Source organism: Prionailurus viverrinus, chromosome D4 (assembly GCF_022837055.1).
Source record: "Prionailurus viverrinus isolate Anna chromosome D4, UM_Priviv_1.0, whole genome shotgun sequence".
Lineage (NCBI taxonomy): Eukaryota > Metazoa > Chordata > Mammalia > Carnivora > Felidae > Prionailurus > Prionailurus viverrinus.
The window spans coordinates 46,404,752-46,430,245 of NC_062573.1; the positions used below are offsets into that span (position 1 = coordinate 46,404,752).

The 25,494-nt window shown below is 37.0% G+C and overlaps 1 protein-coding gene across 11 annotated transcripts in view; it reads left to right on the forward strand.

The window, feature by feature from the left end:
- The window catches only part of BNC2 (basonuclin 2), a 428,416-nt gene that overhangs the window by 235,577 nt on the left and 167,345 nt on the right, over positions 1-25,494 (forward strand). Inside the window, exon 1 of one of the 11 annotated variants that reach the window (XM_047831341.1) lies at positions 6,327-6,376. The exons of the other annotated variants lie outside the window; for them this stretch is intronic. The gene's annotated coding sequence lies outside the window, so the exon portion shown is untranslated. Of the gene's footprint in view, positions 1-6,326; positions 6,377-25,494 lie in introns of those variants that run through there. 11 annotated transcript variants of the gene reach the window in all.

Below are 25,494 nucleotides of genomic sequence, written 5' to 3' on the forward strand. Positions count from 1 at the left end.
AGTTGCTGGACTCTGCAGAATTGGAACCAGGTCTGTCTCTGACAATTAGCTCAACTGGCTGCAGCATAAATAAAGGAATGCGCTCAGGGGCTGTAGTCTGTGACACGGTTTAACAGAGCGTAAAAAGGTGCATCTGTTCCGTGCCCAGATTCAGTCGCCTCACTGTCACTGGGAAGTTATCGACACGGAGACATGCCCGCGCTGTTTGGTAAACAAGCGGCAGGTATTAAATTAACCAGGCTGTGAGTGTGCAAAAGTGCTGCTTTATTAAAAGCCCTGCTATCTTGGCTCACTGCTGGGTCACAAACAGTCGCTAGAGTATCTATTAAGATGACTCATGACAGCATATACTCCAGTACTCTGTCCCCACCTCCAGAGTGGACCATTGACCTTTGATAGCCTGAGTGCCAGTGGGGGGATGAAGGAGAGAAAGACAGAAGGAAAGGTGTATATAGGCACTTGCCTGTTATGGTTGGTAGGCTAAGCAAGAAGACAGTGAACACTGAGCAACCTCAAGCCAGGTTTTCGCTTAAATTGTGCCATGGAATCCAGTACCAAATTGTAGCCAGGTTTTTGTTTTTGTTTGTTTTTTCTGACTTTCTGCCTCACCCTCCTTGTGGCTGCTACTTGATTTGAAATCTGAAATAATGAGATAAGTGTGTGATCAAAGTTGTTCTCTGTCTACCTATGTTGAGTAGACAACACACATCTTGTCATACACTTCCAGGTAATACTTACTTTTGTTAACTTCTTTAAGCATTTCTATACTTTTGCCTTCAATATTTCGAATGGAAAAAACACATTTTAAGGACCTTTTGCTTTCACTTAGCAATGCAGTGATTTTTAAAGTTTGTTTTTCTTCCAGCTTCACGAATGCTTTACAGAGGGTTATGTGTAGTTGCATACATTGATATGTTGATATGTTCTTCATTTTCATGGTCTTACAATCTTTTTGGGCAATCTGCTTAGGTCTGTAGGCAAACATAACAAGATAATTTCCAGTATACACATCTGTGCAAAAGAGACGGTTATTTCTGAAATTTTCCTGTTCCCCTCCTGGTTGTGTTTCTTTTTAGAGCCCCCAACTAGCTCCTCATCCATTAGAAGATGATGTAATGCCAGTGGGATCTAGCCCCACACAGCTTGAATTAAAATGATTCCAGTTGGTGATACTTGAATGTGAATGACCAGAAGGTGTGATGCATTCAACACTGTATTTGAAGTGCTCACCTTGGAAATCTCTCCCCTGGCTGTTAAAGCCCTTTGGTCCTCATCCTGGAGATCTTATAGCCACACCTGCATTCCTGCTGTCCAGACCTGTCTTTTATTGCTTGCTCTCTTTCTATAGTGATGTCTGGGTGGAGGAGTGAGATGCAGAAGGAGTGAGAGGGTGGAGAGGAAGCATCCTTTCTTATTGTTTGCTCTGAAGGAGAGGGTTGGACAGGAAAGTATTCTATCTGGAGAGTGGTGATGCCTCAGAATCTCTTTCTTTATCTTTGTAACATCTTTGCTGTATGAAGTTTAATAAGCCAGCTGTGCAGTTTTTAAAAGCCAGTGGATTCCATTTTTCATTTGCTTTCCTCCCCCTTTGCTCTGAGCTTTCACTCCCTATTTCCTTATTTCGCCCCCCCCCCACCCCTTTTCTTTATCTCAGGGGAGTTCCCTGAGTAGCAAGACTGAAAAAGAGCCGAGGTTTATGTTAGAAGAAATTAAGGTTAATGATCATTGGCTCATTTTCATATTCTGTGGGTGTGGATGGAGGAGTAATCAGTGCAGGTGGCCCTGCCAGTTGGGAGTTTTTCTTTGTCATCAAGAAAATAAGGAGAGTGCAGGGATTGAATTACCACAACTATTTCAGGACTAAACATATTTCATTTCCCGATCGGGTCTGGTTTAAGGACACAAAGCTGACATTAATTTTATCCAAAGAAAGCACAGCAATTTTTTTTCTTGTTTTATAATTTGACTGAATGCATAGGGTGGATGCATGTTCAAATTTAATTCTAGTATAATCTTACAAATAATACTCTGAAAAGCAAAGGGGTTTTGATTCAGTTTGACAGTTTATGTTTCTGTGCCCAATTACCACTTAGTTATTGAATGTTAAAGAGCTGCTTTCTAAAATGTGCACGCGGACTGCACCAATTGGCTTCCCAGCTGCCTGCTATTACATGAGAGGTGCTCCCTTCTAACTTTTTAAAGGATGTACACATTTAAAGGAGTTATGTTTAGCTAGCAAAGGAAGTGGGGGATTTGGTTAGGAAGTAAGTGCTTGCTGGCCTTGAAAAACTATCTTGTGTGTATTCTAATTTCAGCCACACAAAGACCATTCTCCAAGTAATACTTTTTGAATGTAAAGAAAAAACTTAAATACCCAAATAAACTAGGGAAATAACCATGACTTTAAAAATGTATAACTTTTATTTAGTACCATTCCTTAAAGTCTTTATGTGTACTTAATGCTACTAATGTAACTTTCTACGAGTGAGGGATTCTAGTTGAAGATATGGAAAAGGAAGATTTAAAAGTTGACCAGAGACAATAAAAGTCATTGAGAAAGAGTGTCAACACTAGCCATGCATGGTAGGTTTTGCTTTCTTAGCAGAATGCAGCAGGCAGCTCAAGTGACCTGATTTGTTTTTAAAGCACAAGGTTTATTTGGCTGTTACATTGTGAGTATAATATTAATGATACTAATGTAAAATTAACTTTTATGTTGTGTGAGCACTTTTTCTTGCCTCCCCCTTTAAAATTACAGGTATTTCTATATCTATTTTTGTTGCCATTGTGAGCATTTATATAACTCTGTATATAAGATAAGCCACAGAACGATTGGTATCGTCAGGTAGTTATGCTAGTATATGTCAGGCAAATATAAGTAAAGGTGGGTTTTGGTTTGATATCCCTGTGGTATGAGCCCACGTGCAACTGAATATTCATTGTATGCCCATTAATATGAATACTTTGTATTATTAATAACACATGAAAAGACCATTCTCAAACATTTAGAGGGCAAGAATATTTTAGTGTTTCTGGAAGCTCCTTGCTGTGAAGAAATAAGATTTTTTTAAAACACAGTTTTTAAGAGTTTTAAGTAGTATTTTAAAATATTTTTAAAAGAAATTTGGTATATCTTAAGAAATTTTCAGATAGGCTAATAAAACTTAATATTGAATAAGATGATCTTTTGAAATCATAGGATTCCCAAGTTTAACATTTAAGCAAATCATGTTATTTAAAAAACCTTCAACAAAGATGTAGTAAACCATTTTCTAAGATAATGCCCCTCCCTGTTTATTTCTTTGCTTTCTACTGAATCCTTTTCATCTTGCATGCATGATAGAGCTCAAAACTGGTTTACTTTGATTTTCTCAAAGGCTTTTGGTAAGAGCCATTCTCAGTATAGCCCACATACACCTGGTATTAGCCAAGAAAAGAGCGACTATGAATTAATTCAGCCTCACTTTAGTATTTATCTGTTAAGCATTAGGAATAATTATAAAAGCAAATAATGTTTTATTTATATATAAGTTTATTTGCAATTGATATTTTATTTGTATATCCTTAAAATCAGCTATACATGTAGCCTTGTAACATTGACATTTTAAAATGGTCCGCTGAAATGCTTAACAGAGTGTGATTGTTTAAGCCATTCAGTTTTCTCTGCAGACTCCTTAACTTTGGCCACACCATTCTTTTTTTTTTTTGTTTTTTAAGTTTATTCTGAGAGAGAGAAAGCACAAGTCAGGGAGGGGCAGAGGGGGGTGGTGGAGAGAAAGAATCCCAGGCAGGCTCTGCACTGTCAGCACAGATCCCAATGCAGGGCTCAAACCCACGAACCCTGAGATCATGACCTGAGTCCATGTCAGCCGCTTAACCACTGAGCCACCCAGGTGCCCTGAGGCCACACCGTTCTAACTTTTCACTTGCACCTATCTGCCTGAGCTCTTTACTTTGATCTTTCATTCCTGTCAAAAGTTTCTACATTTCTTGCATTCCTCCCGTTGGAAATATAGAATATAACAGAATTCACTGGTAGCTCCTTTTTGCTAACTATGTATTGGGATTTTAAACCCATCACACCAGGAAATAACTCAGTCTGGTACAATATGCTCTTTCCTCTCTCTCCCAGTTTGTAGCTCCTAACACTTGTATGCTGCACTTTCAATTTCTTATGGCAGACCTGACTGCTCCTTCTGTCTCGTTTACTGGAATATATCCATAAATGAGGGGTGTGTGTAGGTGTGTTTTAAACATACAGTAACATACTCCAGCAAGGCTTTCAGTGAGCCAGGATATGGGCTTCAGTTTCACCATCATTTTGGTAAAAATACATGTATTAAACAGATCCTGAATTTCTGCCCTACGTTTAATCTCCTCCTGTTTTCCATCTCCTTTCTCCCACTCAGGATGCAAACTGAGTCAAACTCTCAACATAACTGTAAAATAAAATGTTTATTCCTATGAAGGAACTTAAAGAATGAAGTTGTTCATCATTCTGTAATAGCAGAAAAATAATAGTGCAGAATTACATATTTAAATTGTTACCTGAAGTTGGTGTTCTTTAGATTCTTCATCCTTAGTCCTGTTTTAACCACGTAACACCAACAGTTAGTATAAGTTGTAGAAGCATTAGGCTCCTAAAAATCTCCTTGCTCTGGGCCTGGCCACCCAAGAGCTATGTGAGGAGGTGTTTCGTGAATTATCACAAAGTTAGGAATAACTGATGAGATTGGCGGAGCTATTGCTTCAAAAAATGCGCCTCCAAGAGGGATCAGCCACACCTTGTAATTTAAGATATACCTCCTATGATTTAGTAGAGAAACCACTAACGCTTTTCTGAGGATTTTGTAGGGGATATCTGTAGCCTTCTTACCAGATGAATTACAATCACATGTACCTGTGATAGTAAGTTTGAATTCACAAAACAAGCAGCTCCGTTCATTGCTTTATAAATCCATATCCATCCAGGGCACAGATATTTTTTTTTTATTTTATGCATGATCTTGAGTTATTAGTCACTGATGGGACTCTTGTGATTAATAAGTTTGCCTACATTAAAAAACATTATGCAAATCATTCTGAAAAACTTCAGTTAAAAAGAATCATCAAAGTGAGCTGTAGGTTCTTAAATTAATTAAATAACGAATAAAGCCTGTTTCCTATTGTTCACTGCTTCTTTAGAGCGGGCCCAAATGAAAATGGACCATGGATTTTAGGAATGAGAATCTGAAAAATAACTAAATAAAATTTTACAGTATTTGGAGCTGTAAAATTTTGAATATATATCCTTGATTTCCATCCCTCTCATTTGAAGGTAATGAGACTCAGAAAGTTAAGAAAGATCATTGTCAAATAATCAACAACAGACTGAAGAAGACGAGAGTCCTAATGGTAGACCAGCACTATCCAACATTTTACACACACTTTTAAATTTTCTAGTAATGATTACCAAAGTAAAAAGAAGCAGGTTAGGTTGACTTTAATAGTCTATATTATTTAATCAAATGTATCAAAAATCACCATGTCCGTGTACATTAGGTATAAAAATATATAATTAATATGAATATCTCTTAAGACATTTTACATTTCTCTTTTCATACTGACTATTCAAAATCCAGTGTCTGTTTACACTTACAGCACATCTCAGTTTGGACTAGGCCACATTTCAAGTGCTCATTGTCCACATATGGCCAGTTGCTAACATATTAGACAGCGTAAGTGTAAGACACCAATCCAATTTTCAATCCAGCACGGGAGTATAATAGCTTAAAAGGGTTGACTTGGATTTTTAAAGTCACTATTTTGCTTAATTTTAGGAGAATTGATGACTTTGATATAGAATCGAAAAAGTAACTGGAACTTGGGGTAATAAGTCTTTGATAGAAGCACATTTACTCAGAAACATCTTTCTGACCAGCAGTTTTGATTCCTTGGTAAATAAATGCATAGTAATACCTCAAGCAAGTAAATATTTTCAAGTTATTTGTTGACTTTCTTCCTTCTTCACTTTACCCCCTGTGAAGCCATGCTGTCTCAGTTTGCTAACCACAGACATGTTACAGGCAGTGTTGTGGGAGAAGATAATGTCTCCCTCTGTTTCTCCCTTTGGAGGTTGAAGGCAATATAGCCTGGCGCTGCCCCGAGCTGAGGCTGTCCGCCATCTGTGTAAGGAATTCACAATCCCAGACAAAAGAAATTGGCAAAGTCTTCCCTCTGTCTGTTCTCCAGATCCTCAAGATAGCCATAAAACACCTGGACAAAATCAGCAGGTGATGGCAAGGGAAAGAGAATGATCAGTCACAGGCGTTGTTGAATCCTTTGAACATTACTTATGGCCTGGACACTGCTGTCACCAGGCACAGTTTGATCTTGGGTAAGTTTTCTGGAAGAGCTTCATTCCCTGGCTCTGTGACAACAACAGAACCAGATAACACTGTGGATAGGGGAGAGAAGAGGAAGCCCAAGGCTTCCCTACTTCAAGGTATAGCAGTTCCAGGTGGTGTTACCTCCATGTGTGGAAGAACATCCTGAAGAAATAAGTTATATCACCAGATGCATAAAGTGTGCTATTTAGGTCAGTGTTCTTACCATAAACCTGCTAGAGAAGTTAAAATGTTCTCTTATCTACTTACAATAATTGATAAAATGTTTTTAGAATCTAACTATTTGATTGGTGTCATGCATATGCTGTGTTTTAAATCCATTTTCTGCTTTAAAATTCATTTTCTGAACTTATGCTGGAAAAAAAAAGAGAGTTGGCATTATGTTACTCATAGGCTTTTAAATATTTTTTGTTGTGATGGCCACACAAAGCCACACATATATACACTTCCACAACAGTTTGTGTGCTTAGGACTTCTCTGACTGTTTTTGTTGGAGCAGGGTAAATGTAACACTAAAGCTCTCAAAAAAGTTATCTAAATGCATCTGTTCAGCATACTCACTTTCTGTCACGTGGCTTACTTTCAACATCTTTTGGTTTAATGACATATCCACAAGATTTAATCGACAGTAAGACATGATCTGGGTTATCTGTTTTTTTCTGTGACAGTGTTCCATACCAGCTGAATTGCATATCATGGAATCTGGTAGAGAAAGGACATGTTTGTAATAGACCAGGAATTAGGCTATAAAGAAATGCACTTTTGCCGATAGAGGTTTTAAGCAAACTCCTTTAGCTGTTACCTTTTCATCAGTGAGAGGATTTAATATGATGGTATTTAGCTTTGTTTGCCGCTGCCTTTTTTAAGGGTCCTATTTTAGCTATGATCTTTATTTTCAGTGAGAGGGCTAAACCAGAGCAGAAGCGGTGCTGTTTAATTCAGAATTATCCTCTTTCCCTTTGGCTCTGTCTACAAATGTAACCCTTTTTCATATAAATGGCGTCAAGCTTCATTGAATTTAGCTCTGTCTTGTTAAGTACATTAATGCTGTGTTCTGTCATTCATTACATGAGAATTAGTTGTCTATTACAAAGTGGGGGTTTTTGTTTGGAGCCTGATCATGGGAAGAAGGCCACACGTGGCTTAATTTTTTAAGTGCATTGAATACTGGACTTACTTATTTGTGACTTGTATACCACTGAAAGTGTCAGGCAAAATGATGATTCTATCATTGAGAAGCCTACCTTACACTGAGCAAGAAAACCTAAAAGAGAAGAACACTTATCACCTTCCTTTTTAAAAATCCCCTTTCCCCCATGTATTTTGTCACATTTTTTTAGTGATCTATACAGCGTCCTTAGAGTGTGTTACGGAAAGTGTTAATATCTTAGAGCAGCAGTAATAATAATCCTTTTACTCAGAGTAATCATGTGCTAATCCACTGGTAAGTCAAAAGTATTAGATCATTTGAAATTCATTGTGTCAGCTCAGTTGAAATAACTGGTATGGTGCTATAAACATTTAGAGAAAGGGAGTCTTTGAACCCAAATAATAATGTCAAATAGTTTGTTAGTGTTACATGCTCATGTTTAAGGGTTTCATAAGCTCAACCCATGGACAAGAGCATTTCAGTTTACATCAGTGTGTAATGTATTATTTTAACTGAAGGTTTATTTTTATTTTGTTATTTGGGGAAAGTTTCTTTTCCTCTGGCACTTATGGACTGGGTTTTTATGTTATAGTTTTCACCCAGCAATCACAGGGAATTTGGTGTGCCAGGAAGCCTTTTTTTTTTTTTTAAGAAAATGATTCTTGTTTTTCTAAAGTATTGTGTTGAATTTGCTCTGTGCTCCTTTATTTTCCTCTCATATTCTTGGGAAGAGCACCAATAGTATACATAGTAATTTTTCTGTGAACATTTTAGCTGAGCAGTTTGGTTTCATTTTTCTCCTCTTGTCCCCCCATGAAAGCCACCCCTTCCTTTCAACTTTTATAATTCACTTGAAGTATTCTCTTCCCCCCCTTCTGAGGCCTCACTTGATCTACCTTTTTAAGATAGTATTTCTTGCTTTAATGATCTTTTTGCCTGACATGGTAGATGTTCAATTAAAAATTTTTTGAATTGCTTCCCTTCTAAAAATTTGGGAATTTTGGTGATTCAATTAAATGTGCTGCCATGTCAGTAGATGAACATTTTTGCTGATAAATCATTGTTTCTTCTTTCCTGAAAGTCAGTTGAGTTTTGAAAGAGCACTTCTTTCTTGAAAGCTTCAAAACTAAATAAGCTTGCAACTATTGTTCTTTACCTTTGAGACTAGTCAGCTATCAACTGTAGAAGGCATTGAATTACAGCATCCTAAAGTACCAGCTGAATTAATTGTTTTTTTAAGAATGCATAACTTAAGTAATCGAATAGTCAAGGCTCATGTAGAAAGGCTCATCCTTTCTCCACCCCATGTTCTCACTCCTTGCTTCAACTTGACCTTTGATTTGTAGTTTTGGAAGAATTTGTGTAGGGTTTATGAAGTATTGTAATGTGAGGTTCTCCTCCTTTTTGAGATTGAAATTTACAGAACTTTCCTACTGATTGCATTCTGTAAATAAGGAGAGCCCTCTGAACATTATACTGGATGTCATGTCCCAAGTCCACTGCCATGTTCCCCTCCTGCTGGATCATCCCATGAACAGACTATGATAATGAGAAAGTTCATCTCAAAGGAATCTTTCTCTGTTACTATAGAATGAACCAAAATCTGTGTAGAATATCTTGGGTGCTTAACTTTGGCCAGAGAAAGAAGTTGTTAAATGCAATCTGAACATTTTAGGCATGCCCCAGCTCAGAGAACAAGGCCAGATGGTCTGGTTTAAATCACAGAAACAGTGTGTCTAACCAGCAGACCCTAGCCATAGAGGTCATAAGGCAGGGAAGGATTGGTCTTGATGGTCCCCAAGGCATTGGCCTCACTGATAGTGTAGTGCTACACTGAGTACGGGATTGGGGATGATTGATAAGATTCCCATAAGCAGGCCTGGCTAGAAGGGTGCCTGTCTTAAAACTTGGTAGTCCTAAAAATTGCTTTTGGTCACTGTAAAATGACACTTCACTTTAGAGATTAGTTCAGGAATGGTTTTATTGGCATTACTGGGAAAGGGTAGCATGTCATAATGACAAAAAGTATGGACCCCAGAGTCAGGCTGTTTAAGTTTGAATTCATTTCTACTAGCCGTGAGGCATTCTATGGTTACTGAATTCTCTGTCCCCCAGGCTCCTCGTCTGTGAAATGGGCATTATAATACCTATGTCCTACATAGTTGAAATAAATTGTGAGGATTGAATGAATTTATAATGCCTGAAACAGTACCTGAAATATGACAAGTACTATGTATGTGTGTAAGTTATAAAATAAAACTGAGTGCTGAGAACTTTTAGTGCTTCAGAGAACCATCAGTAAAACCCTGGAACCTGGCCCTTCATTAACTGAAAGGTTTTAGTAATCTTTGTGCCTGCCACAAAGACCATACATATGTGCTGTGTACTCAGAAACTCCTATAGATAACCCCACAGTTTTGTCGTTCATCCATAGGTAAAACCTGGAGGGGATGGTTCTAAAACTCTTTGTGGGATTCCCTTGGGTGAGAGTGGGCTGAGTAAACCCCACTTTGATCTAGAAATAGGGCTGTTTTCATAATCCTTTTTATATTGTTCTACTTTGCTTTCTTTGGGTAGTGCATTCTTTCTGAAGCATAATATAATTTGTCCTAGAATGATGCTTTTTAGTTGCATTTTTTAAAGCCCAAAATGTTTTAACTTTCAGTTTGCATCTTGCAAAGAAGCTATATCTGACCATCAATTTTGGTCCAAAAATCAAGTGAGTCTTTGTTTTTTATTGTTTATGTATTTTTAGGTTTTGCTTATTAATCCTCAAAACATTTAGATGTGTTACATTTTCTTTCCATTTTGGTTATAGAATAAGTAACCTCATTTCCACTGCAGTGCCAAGGTTAAAATGAACTTGAAGATAGACCATGAAATTTACATTTATCAATGATCATCATGACCCCATATTCATTTTCATATTCTTAAATTCTTCATTTTCATATTCTTAAATATATGGTTGTCTGAATAGGTACTACAGATGTGCCAACACTATCATTTAAGCCTTTCACAAGTACCTGTTGTCATTCACATAACTGGGCATTATGTTATTTGTGGCAACTGTTTACTATATGGTTACTCAGAAATCTAATAATACTTGCATAAATGGCAGTGGGGACAAAATAATTCACATCAGGAGGAAAGCATACCATGAATTGCTAGGGAGAACCGCTGAAAATTCCCACATGTGCCCAAGAAGTCATGCTCAGTATAGTCGTGGAAACATTAAGTGGACATGGTTGCCAGATTTGCCAACTTAATTGGAGTTATCTTGGTATAATACAGTTGGACAAATGTGACTATTGAGCTCATCAGACTTGGTTTTGAATTCCACTTTTTTCATTGACTAACTGTGAGGCCTTGGCCGAACCATTTAATTTCTTTGACCTTTAATTTCCTTATCTGTAAAATGGAGATGATAATAGGACCTGTCTTGTTCAGTCATCATGAAAGCTAATTCATGTATGTTAAAGTATTTACATGAGTATAAAATGTTTAGCCTAGTGCTTGACCCATAGCAAGAGCTTGAGAAATAACTCTTAAGATTGCAAGTTTTTGGAATTTTGAGACCGGCTAACTTACTTGCTATATTGAAGATAGGCTGTGTATTGTCACTCTTGGTACGTGTCATTCCTGTGCCCAGCAGCAAATATTGCCTGGCTTGGGGCACCACTGTGTATCCACAGAGCTTTGTTTGAGGGTGGGAAGAATTTATTTTTTAACTCCATAAATTAGGGTAGTAAAGCCATTTACCTTGATAACGTTGAGTTCTTTGGATTGTTCCTTTAGGAAAAAATAATTTTTCCAAGTGGTTTTGTTAGCTTTTTAAAATTAAAGTTGTCACAGTGAACTGAATTTGGTCCTGAAACATACATATATTGATTGCCTACTGTATGCTGGGCACTATGCTAAAGTTTGGGAAACTGAGATGAGGAAGACACTATCTTTGCCAATAAGTTCATACATTAATATTCTGGAAAGAGATCCAAGTTTTGGCAAATGGCCAACAATTTTTATTACAGTTTCATTCATTGAAATCCTGTGTGTGTGTGTGTGTGTGTGTGTGTGTGTGTGCCCCCAATATTTTTTTCTCAGAGTTTGTGACAGTCAAATTTAACATGGTTTCAATTCCAAACATATATATACTTTTATTATTATTATTATTATTGTTGTTGTTGTTATTGTTATGACCACTGTAATTTGGGTTTGAGCCTCATTTTGTTAGCTTTGGCTCTGGAGGCACATGAACCAGGAATCTGGATTTATTTTCATTAGTCTTTTCTTTCTTTGGGGGCATTTTTCCATAAGGTACTACCCCTCTCCCTTTTGTGGCTATTACTTTTTTGTTGTTGTTAAGCCACATGTCACATGATATCATCTAGACAATTTGAAATACACAGTCTGTCTGGAATCTGAGACAACTCAGAAAATTTTGCAATCCTTCCTGACACGTCCAATGACAAGCATACTTGTCACCTTTCCTTCTTGGAAATCCCAGGGAATTATAGTTTGCTGTCTTGGTTACCAGGAATTTCTCACATAAAATTGAATTGATGGTTGGATATTTAGGGATGTAGGGGATCTTAAACCATGGTGAGAAGCCTAGGAGCCTCCCCCTTAACACTTGTCCGTTGTCACTTAAGTAAAAGGTGGCAAGAAGTACTGCTTGAACAGAATACAGGGAGTTAAAAAACAGAAGGTAAAAGCTCATCTCCTTTTCCAGAAGAGCTGTGTGTGTTGTTTTTGTTATAAATACCTGTTCTGAGGAGTCTGAGTAGTTGTAGTGGAATGCTCCACACCCTGCTGCCACTACTGATTTTGAACAACATATGGCATCTGGGGCTGCCTTTCTCTCTGATTTCATTTTTCTTTTAAGCTTAAAGTTTGCTAAAGGAACATTTTTTCTGGGTTGCACACATGTAATGGAACCTTCTCTTGGCCTTCGAGGCACACTGTCAACATAATGGTCAGAGAGTTTGTAGGTTTCTAATTATTTCTTTAATGTAGTATATTTTTCTTTATGGCGTGTTCTGCATTCTGAAATTATAAAAGTACATATATTCTTACTTAAACTGGAACAGTAGATGTACAGTTCTACTAATTGTAGTAGTATTCATATGCTAGGAAATTCTCAATATTCCCTGTGGTTCACAGTTTTAATATAAATTTTGCTGGCTATCTTTTGTTTTGGTGTGGATTTGTTTTTGACACTATCTGTATAACCTTATGCTCTTAGATATTCTCTTTTCTAAAATGCCCATGGTCTGTGAGCAAGCCCATGCTGTCTTACAGCCATTAGCAGGACTCGTCCATCTTCTTGGCTGATCTTCTTTCCCCACGTTGGCTTGTTGAATTCAGTTAAATAGCTTTTTCATGGTGCTGACGGCCCAGTACTGTGCTAGGTGTGGGGGGTGATGCCAAGTCAAACAAGACATGGTCTCTGACCTTGAGGACCTTCGAGTCCAGTGCCTCTTGAAAGCCTATCCATCTTCTAAACCACCTCCTTCACTAAGCCTTTTCTCATTACCTCAGAAGAAGTAGTCTCTCTCCCCTGAACCCTAAAGCATTTTGTTTATGCCTCTCTTGTCACATTGATCACATTCTACTTTATAGTATAGTTATTTGTGGTCAGGATTATCTCCCTACTCAGTTGTAAATTCCTTGAGGACATATTTATGTTTACAGGTCAGAGTTTAGAATTCTGTTTTCCGCATAGTAGGTGTTTGATAAATATTTAGTGAATCAACGGAGCCGTGAGAATAGAAGTACTGGCTAAGAATTGGTGAGTGGATTTCCTCATATTTTAATATTTGGTACTTATTCAGCACAGTTGAGGGAATTTAATTTTCAAGTCTTAGTGTGATGAAAGGAAGGTGAAGAGAAATACAAATGCCTAGTTCTGTACCTTTGATAAGAGAAAGGTGGCTGGGGAAGGGGTGGGGGTATGAGACTGTTTAATGTGTACAGTATTATATCATGAGGCAGATACTTAATTTCAGGAAACAGCCTAATGAATATGAACACTTGGAAAATTAGTTGTCCATTTCATTAATTGTTTATTTGTGAATGAACGGGGCTAGTCAGCCTGGACGATTGCTTGGTTTCTGGAAATCGGTATACTAAACTATCTCCAGATGTCGGGAGTAAGAATGACATCCACATTTTATTGCGTGTAACACTTTGCACAATTCACAATTTGAGCTTGTTTTTTTTTTTTTTTGCTTCTGTTTCTAGCACTTCATTTTATTTTAGTGTTAGATCCCTGTACTCTTTTTCACCTCCTGCAAATTAACTATTAAAATAATTAAAAGGAAACATTTGGTAATGTGCTTTCATTAGAGTTCTGTGGTCTAGTTAGAAGAAAGAGGTTAGATTATTTTTAGTATGGAGAAATTCTTTTTCTTTAACTGTTATTTCTTTGGGAGATATTTATGTGATAAATGTACATGGATGAGAGTTTCAAAAACTTTCAGTTAAGTCAATAATTGTTCTTTTATTCTGCAGGTAGAATATTTAAAATTGACTTAATTGCTATTTTGTAGATTTGAAACACGCTTGGATGACATAGCTTCACAGTGCTGCTCTTACATGTTCTTCTTTATTGAGTAAATGCAAACAGACTGAAGACTTCTTGCCTTAATGAATTATGAAGTGAGACTTTATTCATCTTGAAATTTTTTTGGCTCTTTATGCAATTATTTAAACAATAACGCTGATATCATGTGCTTGTCTTATTTCCTCACCGTCTCTGCAGCAAGTGTCCTAAATCCCCTGCTTAGAAGCTGCTTGGGAACCTGGGTTTTGATGGATAACCACTCAAAAATAACATTAGATCGATGTCTAGGGTTAGATTTTTAAATGTCACTTAAAAATGGCATTTGTGCCATAGTTCACTTTACAGTTATTTTCCAGATAATTCAGAATACTAGAAAAATCCTTCTGGTCCCAGAAGAAAAAGTGTACAGTGAGCCTTTTCTCTTCATCTGCAGGTTGTAGAGGAAACTCTGGCTAGACCCTTTGGTGACTAATTTAAAGTATCTGGCAGGACGATTGATAGGGCCTTTTCTTTGTATTGTGACAAATATATTTCGGCTGCAGTTTATTAACATAATTCAGCACAACCACAGACATATTGTACATATTAGAGCATAGAATTAGAACCATTTTTTGCACATCACAGTCTTCTCTCACTTGTACTTTTTTTTTTTTTTGACAAGGATCTGGATAATTGCTTCAACAAATGAACTGCTGTGTTCATTCTGTTTCTATAATTTCATAAATTGTTTTCAGGCTAAAACCAAGCAAGCTTTCACTGAGTTAATATAAAGAACCACAGTGTAATTACAGGAGCTGTATTATTAAAAAGTATGACAGAAATGGCAGGCTGACAGCTACTTTCTCCTTGCTTTATGACAAAAAATTAAATATCTCTTTTAAGTGTCAGTATGCAAGAGTCTGCTCTACATACATCATCTTGAAAATGGGTATGCACTTATGACTAATTATTTTAAATATGGGCATGCTGGTGTTCCCCTGAGAAAGACACTGTGCACTTGTGGCCTCCTGAATGTTGGCATTCTTGAACTCTGAGGCAGTGTAAGGTGAAACATTTTGGATTGGAATGCAAATTAAGTTTGCCACAGAGTATCATGATTGAGATCAGATAGAAACTTTTTTCAGGTGTACATCCTATCTTCTTCATTAATTCCATTTAAATTCTGCTGGAGAAATGGCTCAAAGATCTCTATCTCTGTTTCAGTTCACGGACCAATATAACCCTGATAAATTATTGTCATTTAAGTGTTTTGTCAGTTTCTCATGGGACTCTTACCCCTTCACTCTCATATCTGTGGTCTACTTTTTCTTCCCATACGTAAATTGTTGGGAACCTCAGATTCCTTCTGGGGATATTTAGGAAAAATGTTACTCATTGGCCATTCTTTTCAAGTCTTAGTGAATCTAATTATAGTCGTGCATCTGGCAGGCATGAAAACCATTAGATGAGCAAAGAGGGCTCCCAAATGCCACTCCATGAGTGTAATTTAAAATGCTTCAGATTCAGCATATCCTTCTTCAGTTGCATTATTAGGTACATCCTCTTGTACTGTAATCCTTCTGGTTGTGGTTACATGGTGTATTCAATCCTTGCCACTCTCTTTCCCTCTCCCTCATCATTGTACTATGTGATATCTATATTGTGTTGCTAGGCTTTTCCTATAGAATTGATCGGGATATTTATTATGTTTATCTATAATATGTATGACATAGAAATAGTTTGGTATTTAGGGATAAAACAGAAGTGACTCACTTTCTTAAGAACTTGTCATTCTCAAATAAATACAACTTAAAATGAGTGGGAAGCAGGGAACAATAAAAATAAAACCAAATCTATTTGTTTTAAGTTTATTTATTTTGATAGAGAAAGAGCACAAGTGGGGGAGGGACAGAGAGAATCCCAAGCAGGCTCTGCACTTGGGACTCCATCTCATGAACTGGGACATGATGACCTGAGTCAAAATCAAGATTTGGACACTTATTGACTGAGCCAATTGAGATGCCCCAAGCCAAACCTAGTTTTTATACCTCTCCATTCAGTCAAGACTGAGGAACCACGGGAATAGTTAGACTAGCAGGAAGGCCAAATAAGGGATTCAGGACTTAATGACGAGATGGAGGGATGAGGGAGGAAGAACACTATGAAGAACAAATAACGCTGATCTTTCTGGCAGTCCTACAGAAAAGCCCTTCCCCACACTAGGCTGAATTAAGAACCAGAATAGAAATCTGCTCAATGGCATAAATTCTGTAAGTTGCATTTCCTAGCTACAACTTCAGGTGTCTAATCTTTGTAGCCATGCATGTACATTTACTGCCTGTGACACAAGTAAAGAAATAGGAGACTACCACATTTCTCTAAAGATGCAAGATTAAAGTTCAGTCTTACTCTTTGCAAGCTGTACCTAGTTTGTGCACTGATTCTGTATCCTCATATTTAGTTTGTCTTCCAGTTGCAGAGTTTTTGCCTTGGAGTAGCTCATGTTTACATTTTACCTTTATACCTTGAAGCTCCTGCTTCATCTCTCCTCAATGAAGCTGTCTCTTTTTCTCTGAGACTGGGTTTAGATATATGTTCTGCGTGTGGTATAGCACCTTATGTGTATCCAGTGTACTTTAAATTGCTCATTTACTTACCTTACAGGCTAAGTTTCTTGAGGGCACTGTCTTACAGTATCTTTATCTGCAGTTCTGGCTCAGAGTGGGCACTTAGAAAATATTTGTTTAACTAATGATTTCACTTCTGAAACTTTTACTATAAAAGCTCTTTGAACCTATGAGTGGTAGCTGTGAAAGGCCCCCTGGGGTGCCGTCTTTTTTCCAGCCAATCAGTGATTAGAGTTAGCTGAGACTGTACATCAAACAGCATCTCATTCCATAGCCTGCACTGAGCTTTTTCATTTCACAGAACAGTGTTCTAGGCACCAAAGGAGCATACAAAACTCTCAGTCCTTTTCTGTATAGACTAAAGTTAGGTTTATGATGTATGATATTTAGGAAGCATACGTGCATGATTAAAAACTCGTACTTTGTTATATAAACCTAGAGTTTTGAGGAGATTTGGAGTATATTCCAACTCATGCGTGTCATACAGAAGTGGAAATAAAGTTTGAATTTTGTCTCTTTCGAGTTCACATGCTAGTGGATGACAGATTTGGAAGTAATACCTCAGTTTTTTAGGTCTTCCTGACTCTCTCCTCCTGTCGGATTCTCTTTTTACCACATCAGCTTCTATATGAAGTGGTGAGGGCATACCTAAACATAAACTGCATGTCTGGATCCACACATTGTTTAGATCAGAAACGTGTTTTCTTTCAATGCTTATTTTGTCTAAGATAAAGATTAGTACACATAATAATAGCTTTTATTTACCATTTACTTATGTGTCTGGCTTTGTGTGAAGCTCTTTAGACAAATTATCTGTAATATAAAAAAAAAACCCACATAGAAAGTAATGTCATTCTGTTGTTACAAATGAAGAATTGGTGGCTCAGAGAAGATCAACACCTTGCACAAGTCTGCATGGTTAGTGAGGATTACCCTTAAGGAAAATGGAGGATAAGGGTAGATTTAGTTAATCACAAGCTTTCTGCTCTTCTCTTGCCTGCCTTCCCATGGTATGAATTAGTTGCCTCAACTTAAAGTTTTGCTCACTATAAACAGTGCTTTGTGGTCAGTCTTGGCACTGTGGCTGCCAGTCCCACCATGCGGCTTTTGGAAGCCAGGGAGTAGATAGATAATGGTAATAAGACTAAGTTGGGGGTAGCACGAACCCTGTCTTACTGATTTAAAAACTGCTTTCACACTAACCTTCCATGGGAGCCAAATTTCATTTCCTTGTTTTGTGACTTTTTAAAAAGGTATCAAGTTTTGTTAATTTACAAATTAGATCACTAGCACTTGTGACCAGAATATTATGGGGCTTTCCGTATGAAAGTCTTAACTGCCTCGAAAGGGTAGGAAAACATTCCATTTGATATGAAGAAGTCTTAAAAGGAACATCAGCTGATAGTGAAAGCATCTAGGTGTCCTATATGAGTGCACTGTGCTGTGTTCAAGTAAATTTGTTAGCTTCTCTACATATTATTTTTAACAAGACTAGTAAGGTATGATAACAAAAATACTGTCTTATTATTATCTTTTGCCTTGAAAATGTATTCCATAAGGATATAATAAAATTACTGAGGCACCCGTGTGGCTCAGTCAGTTAAGCACCTGACTTCGGCTCAGGGAATGATCTCGGGGTCCATGAGTTCGAGCCCCATGTTGGGCTCTGTGCTGATAGCATTTGAATTCTGTGTCTCCCTTTCTGCCCCCCATGCCTCTCATGACCTCCGCTCATGCTCAGTCTCTCTCAGAAATAAACATTAAGAAAAAATATAATAAAATTGTTTATTTACTTCTAAGTGTAACCTTTATCACAGCTCCGTGTGTTCAGACCTGAGCCACCTATCAAAGTGGAAATGGGAAAAACAAAAGTTGAAACAGTTATAACCAAGTTTAGAAGTGTGGAGTGGGTCCTGTGTTGCCTTTAAATGGCATCTGACAGGAACACTGCCCCCTTTCCTCTATATTCCTTTATTATTGTCTCCATCCCTTGGAGCACCTGGGTGGCTCAGTTGGTTAAGTGCCAACTCTTGGTTTTGGCTCAGGTGATGATCTCATGGCTGTGACGTCATGAGATTGAGCCCCACATTGGGTGTTGCAATGAGTGTGGAGCTTGCTTGAGATTCTCTCTCTCCTGCTCCCTCTGCCCCTCCCCTGCTCACACGTTGCATGCTCGCTATAAATACATACATACATACATACATACATACATACATAAATGTCCATCCCTCCTTATTTTCTCATTTTTTTTTTTACCTCTGAGGGTTTTTTATCCATTTTAAAAACTGAATACCTATTTATTTCCCCCCAAATCCATTCTTCACAGTCTGCTAGAGTGATTTTTCTCTTTTAAATTATTATTATCTTTCAAGAGAATCCCTTTTAAAAATATTTTTCTCAGTTCTCTCAAATTTTGGTCTTTTGTACATTGCTTTATTCACTGTTCTAAATACACATGTAAACTAGTTTATAAGTAATCAGTTCTCTTACTTAGGACCCCAAACTTGCTCATCATTGAAGTTGGAAGCCCTCTCTTCCATTCTATGAATGGATCTTCTGAATGGCTGGTTTAAAAAAAGATCGTTCTTGAAAGGTTGGACTAACTCCTTATTAAATTTCACCCAAGTATATCACTGTGTACCCTGAATTGTAAAAATACTAATTTTCATGGCTCCGTTCTACTCTTGCACTTTAATATACTCCTATATCATATTTTTTGAAATTCTCACTTAGGTTCCTTCTCTGACAGTAAGGAAAACTTTAATTCAATTCATTTTACATGTTAAATAAGGGAAAAAAACTTATGTAGCACTTGATATTTCATGGTAGTCATGGGACAGAAATGAAGATTTCAAAATTTTGAGGCAGCAAGCCTACTGGTTTAAGAGTCCAGATAGTAGACTAGATTTGGCAGGAGTCAGAATCCTGCATCAGCTTTGGGAAGGTTAGTTTTTGTCTCTGTTCTTTGTTTTTCTTACCTATAAAATAATAGCGTATACCCTCCTAATAGAGGTACGTTTAGGATCAAATAAATTATTCTGTGTGGAGTGTTTAGAATAGTGCTTGGTATATGGTAAGTGCATGGGAAGTGTTGGCCAGTATTACTATCAAACTCTGTGGACAGGATATAAAATATGCAAAGAAAATAATATATTCTTAAACACACTATTTTAAGTAGGACACTTCCTCTCTTCATTCTTATTTATTTCTAGTGAATTTGGTACTTCTTGTATTGATGGAGCCTGTTCAGCTTGTTTTAACAAAGCAGTTGAAGTCTTAAGTGTGCTGTTTTTAAAATAATGATTTGTTTTTTGACATATATGAGAGGACGTTTTATGAAGTCTGTATTGAAGGAGATATGTCCATTAAGAAAATGTATTCTCTATTTTTATAATTCCCAGGAATGAGGGGATTTGTTTGGTATAGTAACCATATTAGTTTAACTAAAACAAACACATAAAAACAGACTGACATCCAGAAATATATTTGTCTTTTGTTTTACAAGGTCTATTTGTTTATTAAGGTAAAATGCATATAATTAAAATCCACCACTTACAGTATACAATTCAGTGGCTTTCAGAACAGTCACAATGTTGTGCAGTTATCGACACTATCTTACAAGATCTTTTTACTTGAAAAGGATTTATATTTAAGGAAAGTCATGCAGCTTTTTAAAAATAAACATAGTAGTTAAGTGTTTCATAAAATTAAAGCATTAGAATACAATGAAAATTAACAGTATTGCTGCTTTTGTAAAAAATGTTTTGAAAGAAATGTACAGGTTTGGGGAGAGAAATAAAGACTGAGAGAAGTTAAGCTAGAACCTAGATAGCTACTTTTAATGTTACATTTCATTGAATAAGCAAGAAAATTATTAATGCTTTTAAAATCATGAACTAATTTGAACAAGATAAAAGAAACTATTTTGTCAACATCCAACTCAAACTTGAGACCTTTAATATTACTTATATAAGATTTTATTTAGAATGCAAACTCAAAATGATTTTTGCTAGAATTTATATAACCTTTGTATCTTTTTACATTTGATTTGAGTAAGGAAAAATTAACAATTTGTATGAAAATTTTAAATATGTTATAGTCACAGAATAGTTCGTACAAGATGTTTTATAGGACATCTAATTTGTTGGAGCTTGAGAGAAAGGTTTTTAAGAAAACCTAAACAAAAGAATTTTAAAGAAAAAAATTACATGTTTTAATGCTTTAAGAAACTCAGCTGAGATTATGAGCAGGAACACTAATGGGAGATTTGAGGTATTGGCTATGAAGCTCACTTCAGATATTACCGAATAACCTCATGTTATTGCCAGATGGCATAGTACTTCCATCCTCTTATATTCTTTTGTCCACACTGAAGCATCTTGAACAAAAGAGGATGTTCTGGTTATTTGCTATCTCTATTATAAAAAAATGTTTGAGATCTGCTTATTGCTGATAATATTTATTTGTACTGTGGATACTTAATGTTTCCAAATGATACCCTTCAACCAAGCAATTCTGTACATGCACAACAGAGTATGACTTTTAAAGTGGACTGTACAAGACAAACCTGACTGTTAAATGTTTGACAAGTATTTACATGGGTAGTATTTAATAAATTTACATTTGTTTTTAAATTCACATTTTAAAGAATATGAAATTAAAAATTTTTAACAGATTGCAAGTTTTCTTCTATAATACTAGCATTCTGTCTGATGCTGAGGGGAAGTAAATTTTACTTTTAGCCCTGTCACAACCCACGCACCTGGATATAGTGCTGGATTAGAGCCTCAGTCTTGACTTTGCATTGAAAGTGGGAACATTCCTGTTTGCAATGCCTGATTTCATCCTTTCCTGGACTAAGGAGTAGGATTGCTTTTGCTTCTTGATTTAATCAAATCTAATACTAGTTGGACAATTGGAGGCATAAAGGGCAACCATCAACAGCTTTTCAAAACATAGAATGCTATTCCAAAACGATATTCCAGTAATGAAATTTATTAGTGCTTCCCAAAAGTTTTAGTGGGTGACCCATAGAATGCTCTTAATACATGCAGTGAGGCAGCTCCTTCTATTTCTAAAGTTCATCATTTTGTTAGGTAATATTATATATCATAATACTGTAGGGAGTGAAGGAATAAGATAGAGGAGAGAAGGAGTTGAAATGAAGATTGGGAAGCATTAAATGATAAAAATCCACCTTCCTGGATGCAGTTAATACAGAAATGTAAAAATGTTCCCATCTGTCTAAGCCATCATTTCTGATGTAGTCCCTGGAGGAAGTGGCTGAAAAGTCATTTCCACCTAATGGGTTGTTAGGTTGCTTCTGTACAGTAAGTTGGTGGTTGCAGCCCACTTCCTCTAAGACAAAGGACTGTGTCTCTAAAACCCCATCACAACTGACACTAATTGGCATTGCTGTCGGCCCCGAGCTGTGAAAGCAGGCCTGCGTGGGCATACAGTGGGGCGCGCTGGTGTGTGTGTGGCACCAAGGGGAGGACTTTTTCTCAGATTTTGCTAGTGGGTACGTATATTCTGCTTTTACTTTTCTGACCCCTGTTCTGGCAGTTTATATCATCTTCAGCATTGTTATTTGACTTGGGGAAAAATTCGATGAAAGGCCCTTTGCTGAGCACTGTGTCATTGGAAGGTATCTCACCTTTTATAGTGTTGGGGCTTCCAAATGTTATCACTTAAGTGTGAAAATCTCTCTATTAAGTAATTAAAATTATCAGTAGTAAACATAGTTAATAAACAGACCACCTTTTACCTCATATTTTTATGCATCTAATAAACTAACATTTTTGTTTTCTCATTTTCTTAAATGAGGAGCCAGAAGAGGGCATATCAGTCTTTCAAAAATCAGTTTGGGAGCCATTTGGCCCAATTCACTTACAATTACTGTAAATTAGGAGAGGAACCTGCTTTGTATTCATAAAGGTCTGGAGCCGAAGGATTCAGTTGCTGCAAGGGGTTTGGAATGACCAAAAAAAAAAAAAAAAAAGAAAGAAAGAAAGAAAGAAATGAAAGCAGATTAGCACGCTATCCTTAGAAATTTTTAAGTATGTCAAAACTTGATTGCTGTATGTGTTCCAGACTTTGACGATTATGTACAAGGGAGGGGCCTGGGAAGTGTAGAGAAGCATAACTGAGCAGTTATATTGGAGGGGCACTTTCCTATACATTACTTTTCAAAATGTACAGATATTACCTGACTTCCATTTATAGTGAAGTGAACTGCAGTCATTGCCAGTTGTAGGCAAACTCTCTTTCTTAAATGCATATTGAAAAATTGGTGAGTGGTGGCAGGAGGGAGGAAGGGAATTACTAAGGGAATTGATTAGTCATATGAATCATTCATGTCTCTTCCCTGCATCCATTTAAAATGCAAACGGATAGCCATTTAGGCACCCAGACCCTGGCCCTTTTCTAGCTTTCTCTTTCCCCCTCCATCAGTTTCAGGCTCAGGGGTATGTAGTGGGATCTTGCTTCAACAGTTGGCTTGGACCACAGCTCCCTGTGAAAGGCTCTGCTTTCTAACATTGGAAAAGCTCATGAGGACTTCCTCAGGAAACTGCTTAACTTCTCTCACAGTATCCAGAGGGATGTGAAACAAGTTTGGGGTTTCCCTTGGCCCCTGAAGTCCTTCAAGCAGAGAATCACCTTGCATTTATGTCGTTTATTTAGTTCTCAGCACGGTTCCATGCCTGTTTTAGGCACCATACTAATATAGACTGTTATAGGGCTGAAACTAGGGTGAGGCCACTGAGGTGCCAAGGGTGCAAAATTCTAAGGGTGCACAATCCTCTCAGGATTGTGCTTCGTTGAGATGCTAATTCATTAATTCTGGAGTGTGGTCCTGGCAGCCTGTACTTCCGCAGAGTGCTATGGATGATTCTTACAGTATCTGTTCTGTTTTATATCTAATAGATAAGGGCTTTGTTTTGCTTTGTTTTTTAAAGAGGTGGAAGCATTTGGCTAACAGCAAAAGAGGATGGAGATAGTACTCAGAAACTTTTCTCAACACATTGATAAATCTCACCTTCATTGTACAGACTCCCCTTGCTTTATCTATAGTGTCTAAATAATAAAAGAAAAGATGCACCTACACTATTTTCTGTGATTCCAAATGAAAGCAAGAAGTAGTTTCACATTGGAGGTATTATTAGCACACATTTTAGACTTCTCACCCCCTGTCCACTTTATATTCTTTGTTGTCTCAAAAAGGTAACATACCTGACACCTGTGCAGAGTCTTAAGTTATTAACTCTTCCCATATAATCTAATAGCCTCATGCACAAACAAGCTTTAGTAGCTGATACAACACTGCCACTTTATACCACTTTTGGCACCAGAGGATTTTTCCTCATCCTCATTAACTTTTTAAAATCAAGCAAGATTAGTTTGGGGGAATAAATCTCTATTTTTTAATGTTTTGTTTTATTTATTTAGAGAGTGAGTGAGTGCTCATGAGTGGGGGAGGGGCAGAGAAAGAGGGAGAGAGAATACCAAGCAGGCTTCATGCTCAGCACAGAGGCCAACAGGGGGCTCGATCTCATAGCTGTGAGATCATGACCTGAGCTGAAATCGAGTGAGATGACCAATCAACTGAGCCACCCAGGCACCCTGAGAAATCTCTGTTTCAATGAATTGACAGAATCAAAAATTTTTGCATGGAAGTAAATATTGAAAATGTTTTGGCAGTTAGAATATGGCTAAATAAGCATTATGTAGTCTAACTCTAAAATTTGTTAATATCTAGATGAAAGGTAAAAAGTTGAATCTATCTGTAGAGTAGTAGTCTAAAGGAAAACAATACTGTGCACACACCTACCAATTTAAAATTCTATCACTCCTACTTTACTTATATCCAAGGCATATCATCTGGTAGCTGTGCTTTGTTGTTAACTTGAACACAGGTAATATATTTTACAATTAAAATAATAGCCTCAGATTTACTGGATATGATCAAACACAAAATATTAAAACATGTTCACTGCCAGTTCTGTGGATATTCAGATAATATTTCAGTTAAATCATATGAATTGTGCTTTCTTGATCTATTTATGGTTCACCCAAGTGGAATGGACTAATTGTCCAAATAGTGTAGGAAATAGTTACCTTATAATACTGTGAAGTACTTGGCAGAAATATAGTTTATACTCTGTTTTCTTGGGTTCTGTTTGTTTTTGTTTGGCAGTGATGTCCAGTTTCATGAACAGCAATGTCTGTGGTCTGTGGTCATCTACTTACGGTCCCTCTGGAATTATTCAAAATACATAATGTAGGCTAGGCATAGGCTTTCGATATATTAGGGTTCTGAATGTGGGTGACTGATAAATGTAGTAAAACTTTATTGGTTGCTACTGTCTTCCTTTATCATTCTTTGTAGACCACCAAAGCTAGTTTGTGTGTATTTGATCATCCGATAATGTATTCACTTGTCTAAGGGTAATCATAGTGAAGAGGTGGAGACACCGTAACATATGGAAATACCTTCTGAATCAGTAAAGAAAAATTGAAATGTATCAAAGTGTTAAACATCTTAATATATTACCTCTTTTTCATGTATTGCTTACCTATTAACCAGTATCCTGTAATACTCTGAGCATTTCATTCCTTTCCAGAGCAAGAGCACAGATTGAGAAGGTTTCATCTGTGCAGGGAATTCAAATTGACTCCCTCACCCTACTTTTTACCTTTACTGGAAGACAAATTGAGGGAGGTGTTCATTTGGAGATGTTAAATGGGTGTGTGTGTGTGTGTGTGTGTGTGTGTGTGTGTGTGTGTGCG